General features: G+C 38.0%; 1 non-coding gene across 1 annotated transcript; it reads left to right on the forward strand.

Moving 5' to 3' along the window:
• The first annotated feature begins 640 nt into the window (after positions 1-640).
• LOC141721914 (small nucleolar RNA R71) lies at positions 641-747 on the forward strand. Its single transcript, XR_012574955.1, has one exon. It is a non-coding gene; the product is annotated as a small nucleolar RNA R71 (small nucleolar RNA).
• The last annotated feature ends 8,242 nt before the right edge of the window (positions 748-8,989 follow it).

Below are 8,989 nucleotides of genomic sequence, written 5' to 3' on the forward strand. Positions count from 1 at the left end.
TTTGATTTTCCAAGGTCTTGATAGAAACGACTTGACTCTTGCACATAAGCTTCAACTCCTCTAATTTAGATTTTTCATTGGCTTGTTGCAGCTTGAGTTGTTGTCTTGGTGCATATTACGGTTGCTGAAAACCAGGGGGTTGTACTGCTTAGCTGGATATTGCTGATAAGGCTGTTGAACTGCATTCTGAGTGTTGCTCCAGCTGAAATTAGGATGATTGCGGTTGTTGGGATGATAGGTGGCTGACACTGGTTGCTGCGATCGCTGAAAGTTGCTCACAAACTGAGCTGATTCACTAGAAATTGAACACTAATCAGTCTCGTGGGCACCATCACAAAGCTCACAGACACTAGCGATTTGATTAACTCCATAATTAGCCAAAGTGTCCACCTTTATCGTCAAAGCCTTAAGTTGGGCAGCGATAGCAGTTGCTGCGTCCAACTCTAGAATTCCTGCGATTTTTCCCTGAGTCAGCCTCTGGGAAGGATTCTGGTACTCATTAGCAGCCATCAGTTTAATAAGTTCATAGGATTCATTGTAGCTTTTAGCCCACAAGGCTCCTCCTGATGCTACATCAAGCATGGGTCTAGAAGTAGCACCCAATCCATTGTAGAAACAGTTGATAATCATCCAATCAGGCATGCCATGGTATGGACACTTCCTTAGCATCTCCTTATATTGATCCCAAGCCTCACACAGAGATTCTCCAATTTGCTGAGCAAACTGAGTAAGAGCATTCCTGATTGCAGTTGTCTTCGCCATAGGGAAGAATTTAGTGAGAAACTTTTGCGCAAGATCCTCCCAAGTGGTGATAGACCCTGCTGGTAGAGAGTATAACCATCACTTAGCTTTGTCCCTTAGAGAGAATGGGAAGAGGCGTAGCTTGATAGCATCTTCAGTCACATCATTAAACTTGAAGGTGTCACAGATCTCGATGAATCCCTAATGTGCATGTTGGGGTCTTCATAGGAGAACCCCCAAACTGAACTGAGTTCTGTATCATCTGAATCGTGCTTGACTTGAACTCAAAAGTGTTATCCCTGATGGCTGGTCTGATGATGCTTGACTGAATGTCATTAATCTTAGGCTGAGAATAGTCCATCAAAGCCTTCATATTTTTCGCTTGATCTCCCATCTCTACTAAAGCTGGTTCTTCAACTTTGTCTTCTTCTTCTACCTTCTTTTCTTCCTCAAAAACTTCCTTACGAACTACCATAAGTTCTTCCTCGGCTTTATCCAGTGTTCTCTTACGAGTACACGAACCCGTATGCATACACCCTCGCTAGAGTACCTATAATAAAACAAGGAACAAATAAGTAACAATGTCCGAGTCAATGAACTTTAACGACCACTGATGGAAAGCACATAAACTATAAATTAACACTGCAGTCCCCGGCAGCGGTGCCAAAAACATATTAGTCGCTAAACACGCACTAATATTACACGCAAGTATACGAGTTCACAAGTAGTATATAATCTTTTCTAGTTCGTTACCGCAGAGACTGTATTGGTTAACTAATTAATTCACGCACTTAAGCAACAATATATGGTTATTATTCAATGCTAAGACGATAACAAATTGAGGTTGTTTATAACTAAGAATTAAGCTAACAATTATGATTACGAGAATAAGATTGATTAAATAATATATATGACAAACAAGGGATTCTAACTTCATTAAATACTTTATTCAAGAGCCTTATTGTTCTAAACCTTAGCATGCAATGGTGATGACACTAATCAGACAACACGAAACTGATAAACGCCAACTTTCGTTGCACGAGTACCATACTACCAGACATCCACAAAAGATATAGAAGATGAATAGACACCAATTATATTGAGACCCTATATGTCTATAGAATTTGACAACATAACGGTTTAAGCACAAGTTATCTATCTTGATTACACGGGGCAAGTAAGATGGTTAAAATTACCTACGAATCATGTATAACAATAACACATGAACCTGTGCTAGCATGACAAGTTCTAAATCCTTAAATTCACTATCACTTCATTAAGAAATAACACACTATCTTATAAGTTCGCGATGCTCATAAGATGAATACGCACAACCAATACTAGGATATCAATCAATCACCACATACTAAGGTATCAAAATAATTTAACTAAAGAAATCCATAAATAAATCCGCTAGAACCCCACGATAATGATTAGCCCATGATCAGACTCATCATCAACGTGGGTTCCGATGAAAGCATGGTATAACAAACGTAGTCTTTATAATGAATAAATAAAACCAAGTACAAACAAGAGAAAAGGTTCACAAGTAAGAAAACTAGCATCCAAATACAACTTAAAACAAAGATTCACAAGTATAAACAAGATCTTCTTCGCCTTCATTGAATTGTGCTAAAACGGTCTTCTTACCGCTCTCCTTGCGCTCTGGTATGTCTCTCTCATAAAAACGTTCTTATTGAATATATATAGCAGCCCTTTGCAATCTGGAAGTCTCCCCACTTAGAATCAAATTAGAATCAGGATTCATATTTTCCGCACCGGCGCAGCCGCGCGCTATCACAACGCGGGCACGCTGTCATTCTGGAATCCTGGCGCGGCCGCGCGCTATCATAGCGTAAGTGCGCCGTCCTTCTAGGAAAAACTCAAATTTCATCTTTTATTCCAACACCACCTTGACACCAAATTAGCACTAAAATAATGCTAATTCACCTGATTCACAGATTAATGCCTGGAATGTAAAAACACTAGAAACCACGTTAAAACACTTAACAACTTGAGTACAAATGCATCAATTCAAAGCTTATTAGAGCATTATAAAGTGTCATAAATGCCAATTAACAAAAAACAGCTTTTTCTAAAAGCATGGAGGGATTTGCTTTCTCTAACATCAGCTTTTAGGCGCAGAGCACTTTTCCGAAAAGCAGTTTTTAAATTTTACCAAACAGTTTTTTAACTGCTTTTCAGCGAAAAGCTGTTGTTGCTGTCTGCAACAACAATACCAAACACACCCTATGTAGGAGACTACCCAACATAAGTCTAACCCTGAAATCATCTCTATATAAAGGGCTCTAGCCGTCAACCTAGAACTACGTTTTGGCTTGATTCTCTATAACATATAGATACGTAGGCATCTTGAGAGGACAGCCAGTCTGTAATATCTGGGATATATCGTGTAATTATTTTTGCTAATAAATAAATATTATGCATATTCTGTATTTATTCTGTAAATTATTTGTTAAGTCGTATATATGTTTGGATGTTTAAAAATAATATAAATTGAGTATTTTAATTTTTATATGTCCAAAATAAAATATAGATAATTGTCATATCTTCCTATTTATTTTTATGATGATTTATGGTTTTATAGGAAATTTATGGATTTAAAAAATTCTGAAAAATAGTTTCGAGCTTTAAAATATTATTCTAAATTATTTTCAAGGCTCAATAATTATTATAAAATTATTTTGAAGCCAGATTCGGCCAACCGAACCCTGTTTATTGTTTCAAAAATGGTTCAACGTCCTGTTTAAATTTCGAAAAATGTTTAAAAATTCATATTAAATATCCGAAAAATCCTTTTAAAATCAAACCTTCTTTGAAAAGTATTTCCAATCAAATATCTTACGTGTTATGTGTTATTTGTGCATTGATTAACATGTTAAATGCGTATGTGTACATTATATGACTGTTTTGATCATATCTTTTTATCCGTAAATCGGTTTTAGGTGAAACGAAGGGTAGATAGAAGCTTCTATCGAATAGAATCATATGAGTTGAGTATTGATAGATACTTATGATATATGAACAGAAGAGGTCAGGCATAGGAAAGGAATGCAAGTAGTCGAGGAGTAAGAAATTGTGATTGGGAGTTAGTGAAGTATAGCAGTCTAATACCAGGCAAGTGTTCTGAACTTTCTCGAGATATATTGTGAATAGCTGATAGTTCTGTCTTATATTGCAAGTGCTTTGAAGCACCGAACCCTAAACCTTGATTTCAGTTATTGATCTTTGAACCGTAAGCCTTATTCTTACTGAACCATTGATTACTGAATACCCGAATACGAACCACAGATATATGATACTACTCCACAAATATATATAAACTAAATACCAAACACTGAACCAAGATTTGCTTATATACTCAAACCATTATACCTTATACATTGAAAGACCAAATCCTTGTATCCTTGAAACTTTGATTCTTTTGTTATCCGATTCTTTTGTTATCCGATTCTTTCACCAGCTGATAGCCATTCTTTGGAATTACTATTTTGTTTCCTTGTGAAGATTGAAACCCATACCATGATTGAAATATTCCATGTTGATTATGATTATGTTTATTGCTTTACATTATCTATTATGTTATTGTGATAGAATTGGATTGTTTTATAAAATTATGGACCAGAGTCGTGGTCAGACCAGATTGGTGGTCAAGTTAGGCCAATGTGTGCCTAAGATCAAGTAATTAGAGCAGAGCTGTGTGCCTTGCTCGGGGTTAGTACGTGACTGATCAGCAGCCTAACCTTGGTTTTTAAAATGAAAATATAATATCCAATTCTATATCATTATTCATTGTTCCCTAGATACCTTAACTCATTTCACTTGATCATTTTTATTCTCAGTATTGTCAATGTGACTTGCTGAGCTAGTTAGCTCATTTGCGCAATTTTGTTTATGTTCTTTTCCAGTTAAGAGGGAACTTGTTGGTAGCGAGGATCCCCAATCCAGTGCGAGAGCTAGGGGTCCAGGTTGATCGAGTTAAGCTAGCTGACAACTTTTGAGATAGTTTAAGTTTGTAAAGTTTGTAAGAATGTTTATTATTCAGTTATAAGTTTAAATAGTTGGGGTTTGGATGTTTGTAATATAAATGTGTGTGTGTGGCTTGTGTGCATACTTTAACCTGTTGCGGTCCGTGGTAGTTGGTAGGTAGGGTCACAACATTTTATTATTATCTTTATTATTGTTATAAGCAGGTTATAAATAAGATGTGTGTGTGTGTGGACCCCAAACTTCTGACCTGGGTTTGGAGGGCGCCACAGGTTTGGTATCAGAGCTACAGGTTATAAGTCACTGACACAAGCCTAGGTTGACGGGAATGGGTAGAAGGTTAGGATTAGAAGTACGAAAGTAGATGGATAGAACGTCGAGAAGTTGAGTGCAACGGTATAACATGTATTAGTATGATTCACGTTGTGGTTCAAAATTCTTATATTGTGATATGATTTCAGATAGCAGTGATGGCCGACTCTTTTATTCAAGTATCAGATGATCACTTTGAGCCCTCAGTTGGAGGACCATCTTCGGATCCACGTCATGTTATCCCACCAGTGTTGGCTATTCTACCCCCAGCTGTGTTGCAGCTTGTACCACATCAGGCCATTCCACCCCCAGGCATGAGGCCACCTATCAGAGGACCCCCGCCTGCTGATTCAGATTCTTCTGGGCATTCAGTTGCGGGTGCCCCATTCCAGTCTACATTGCATCTTGTTCCTTATTACCGGTATGAGGCTCTTCTTCTAGAGCGTGATTCCCTGTTGGCACAGATTCGAGAGCTGCAGCATATAATCAGGACTATAGATGTTGATCGTAGTGTGAGGGAGCTTCGAGAGGAGATCCAAGTGACACGCAGGATCTTGAGGTCAGACTGCCTTGAGCCATATTAGCCGACCCTGATGCATTTATGGGATGGGCTAGGGAAGTGATGGAGGACCTCGAGAGGCTAGGCGGACCAGATTTTCCTTGGAGTTAGAGACAGAGATACGGAGATGGAGATGCTGATCAGTGCTGTTATGGTTGTTTATTATGTACAGTAGTGTGTAGTATGTATCAGTAGACTTTTGGGTTGTATGTAGATCTGCTGACTAGTGAGTAGGTTTGTTGTACCCTTTTGCTTTTACTTCTGAAGCATTTTAACGCTTGTACTACCTAAAACTTTTGATCTATATATATCAGTACCTTTTCCTTTCCAGCATTGTCATTTACATTACTGCACCTGTTTTAGTTTACTTTACTTATTGCACCAGTTACACCTCTTGTGATACCATGTACCCTACCCATTTAACTGTTTACATTTTGTAAAGAAGCATGCAATTTACTTAGTCAACTGTTACAACTGTTTTCAAAAAGCGATATTTCTGTTTTACAAAACTTTTCTTTTATACGAGGAATTTGATTTAAGGGCTAAATAAGTTATTTGATTCTTTACAGAAAATGCCTCCCAGAAGAAATACCCGCACCAACACTCAGAATGAAGAAACCAACAACAACAACAACAACCAAGATAATACCAACCAGAATGCAAACCCAGGACCCATAGACCCAGCAGTAGCCCAGATTCTTCAGATCTTGGCTCAACAAACAGTTCACCTGACTCAACAACAACAAAGGCAGACCAATCCCTAGGTAATTTTCAAAACTTTTCAGGCAGTGAACCCACCAGAATTCAAGGGTTCCTTAGATCCAATTGAAGCGAATGTTTGGTTAAAGGATATAATGAAGTCATTTTCTTTAGTTAAGGTAAAGGAAGAACAGAAGGTTGAGTTTGCAAGTTATTATTTGAAGAATGAGGCCACCTATTGGTGGGAAACTGTGAAGACATTGGAAGGTACAAATGTTATTACTTGGGAGAGGTTCAAAGAATTGTTTCTAGAAAAATATTGTCCACAGTTTTTTCAGGATCAGATAGTGCTGAAGTTTTTGGAGTTCAAGCAAGGAAATATATCGGTAGCTGATTATGAGAGTAAGTTTGAAGAGTTGTCAAGGTTTGTGCCATCATATGTGGACACTGACAGGAAGAAGGCCAAGAGATTCCAACAAGGTCTGAAGCCATGGATCAGAGGGAAGGTAGCCATATTTGAATTGGATACCTATGCAGGAGTTGTACAAAAGGCCATGATTGCAGAAACTGAGAGTGAGATGTCACAGAAAGAAAAGGAAAGTAAGAAGAGGAAGTTTGAAGGGAGTGAAGGACAGTCACAACCAGGGAAGTTTCCAAATTTCAAGAAGGGAAAGTTCCAGCCAGGGAGAAATTTTAATGTCAAGAAACAGAATGCAAGCGACGGAGGTCAAGGCAACCATCTAGTCAATGTGAACTAGCTGAATCAGTTGAGGTTAACTTTTCCAGATTGTCAGGTATGTGGGAAAAAGCACAGAGGAGTTTGTAATAAGTTGAACGTGGTTTGTTTCAAGTGTAATCAGAAAGGACACTATTCAAGAGAGTGTCGTAACCAGCCAGCAAGAGAGCAAGTGAGCAAGGATCAGCCTACCTGGAATCTAGCAGTTAAGGTTCCTGCTATTGGATTTACATGCTTTAAATGTGGGAAGCCAGGACATATAGTCAGGGATTGCAAGACATCAGCCCCAGTCAGTAATGCATTGAGAATTATGGGATCTAGTCTAGCATTGAATGAGACTCCAAGGGCTAGAGTTTTTGATATGACTGTGAAGGATGCTATTTAGGACACTAATGTCGTGGCAGGTACGCTTAATGCGAATTCTTTATGTGTCAAAGTGTTAATAGATTCGGGAGAAACTCGATCATTTATTTCTCAAGATTTTGTTAGTAAGTTAAATTGTCCAGTTGAGTATTTAAATGAAATAATGACTGTGAAATTAGCAAATCAAGAATGTTTATTCGTTAATCAAGTTTGTGCGAATTATGAAGTTGAGATTTTGGTAATAAGTTCTGTGTAAATTTGATACCATTTAAGCTAGGAGAGTTTGACGTTATCTTAGGAATGGATTGGTTATATAAGCACGATGCCCAGATAAACTGTCGTAATAAGAAGGTAATTATAAAGATGCCAGATGAAAGGATAGTAACGTTTAAGGGCCAGAAGCAGGCAAAGAAGTTCTTAACAATGATCCAAGATAAAAGGTTGTTACGACAAAGATGTGAGCATTTCATTGCATATGTAATTGATAGAAGTCAGGAGCCAGCAAAATTTGAAGATATTCTGGTAGTCGATGAATTTCTAAATGTGTTTCCCGATGAGTTACTAGGACTTCCTCCAGAAAGAGAAATTGAGTTTGCAATCGACTTAGCACCTGGAATGGAACCGGTATCCAAGGCCCCGTACAGAATGGCGCCCGTCAAAATGAAGGAATTAGCAAAGCAATTACAAGAGCTGTAGAGAAAGGCGTAATCAGACCCAATATATCCCAGTGGGGTGCACCGGTGCTATTTGTCAAGAAGAAGGATGGAAGAATGAGACTGTGTATCAATTATCGGGAGCTCAACCAGCTTACAATCAAGAACAAGTATCCGTTACCTCGAATTGATGATTTGTTTGACCAGTTGAAAGGAGCCAAGTACTTCTCCAAGATTGATCCGAGATCGGGATACCACCAGCTAAAGATTAAGCCATAGGATATACTAAAGACAACTTTCAGAATAAGGTACGGACATTATGAATTTTTAGTGATGTCTTTTGGATTAACCAATTCCTCGACAACATTCATGGATCTGATGAACAGAATTTTCAAAGAATACTTGGACAAGTTTGTTATTGTATTTATAGATGATATTTTGATTTATTCAAAGACAGACGAGGATCATGCAGAACATTTGAGGACAGCTTTGGAGATTTTAAGGAAAAAAAAGTTATATGCTAAATTTTCGAAGTGTGAGTTTTGGCTACATGAAGTTCAGTTCTTAGGACACATAGTCAGTAATGAAGGGATCAAAGTGGACCCAGCGAAGATTGAAGCAATTACAAATTGGGAAAGACCGAAAACACCGACAGAGGTAAGAAGTTTCTTGGGATTGGCGGGATATTATCGGCGATTTTTTCAAAACTTCTCAAGGATTGTAACATCGTTGACGAAGCTTACACGGAAGAATGAAAAGTTTATATGGAACGATAAATGTGAAGAAAGTTTTCAGGAATTGAAGCAAAGGTTAATTACAACACCTGTTTTGTCACTTCCAGATGACCAAGGGAATTTCGTAATCTATAGTGATGCTTCTCATAAAGGATAAGGATGTGTTCTGATGCAGCACGATAAG

Source organism: Apium graveolens, chromosome 4, assembly GCF_009905375.1.
Source record: "Apium graveolens cultivar Ventura chromosome 4, ASM990537v1, whole genome shotgun sequence".
Taxonomy (NCBI): domain Eukaryota; kingdom Viridiplantae; phylum Streptophyta; class Magnoliopsida; order Apiales; family Apiaceae; genus Apium; species Apium graveolens.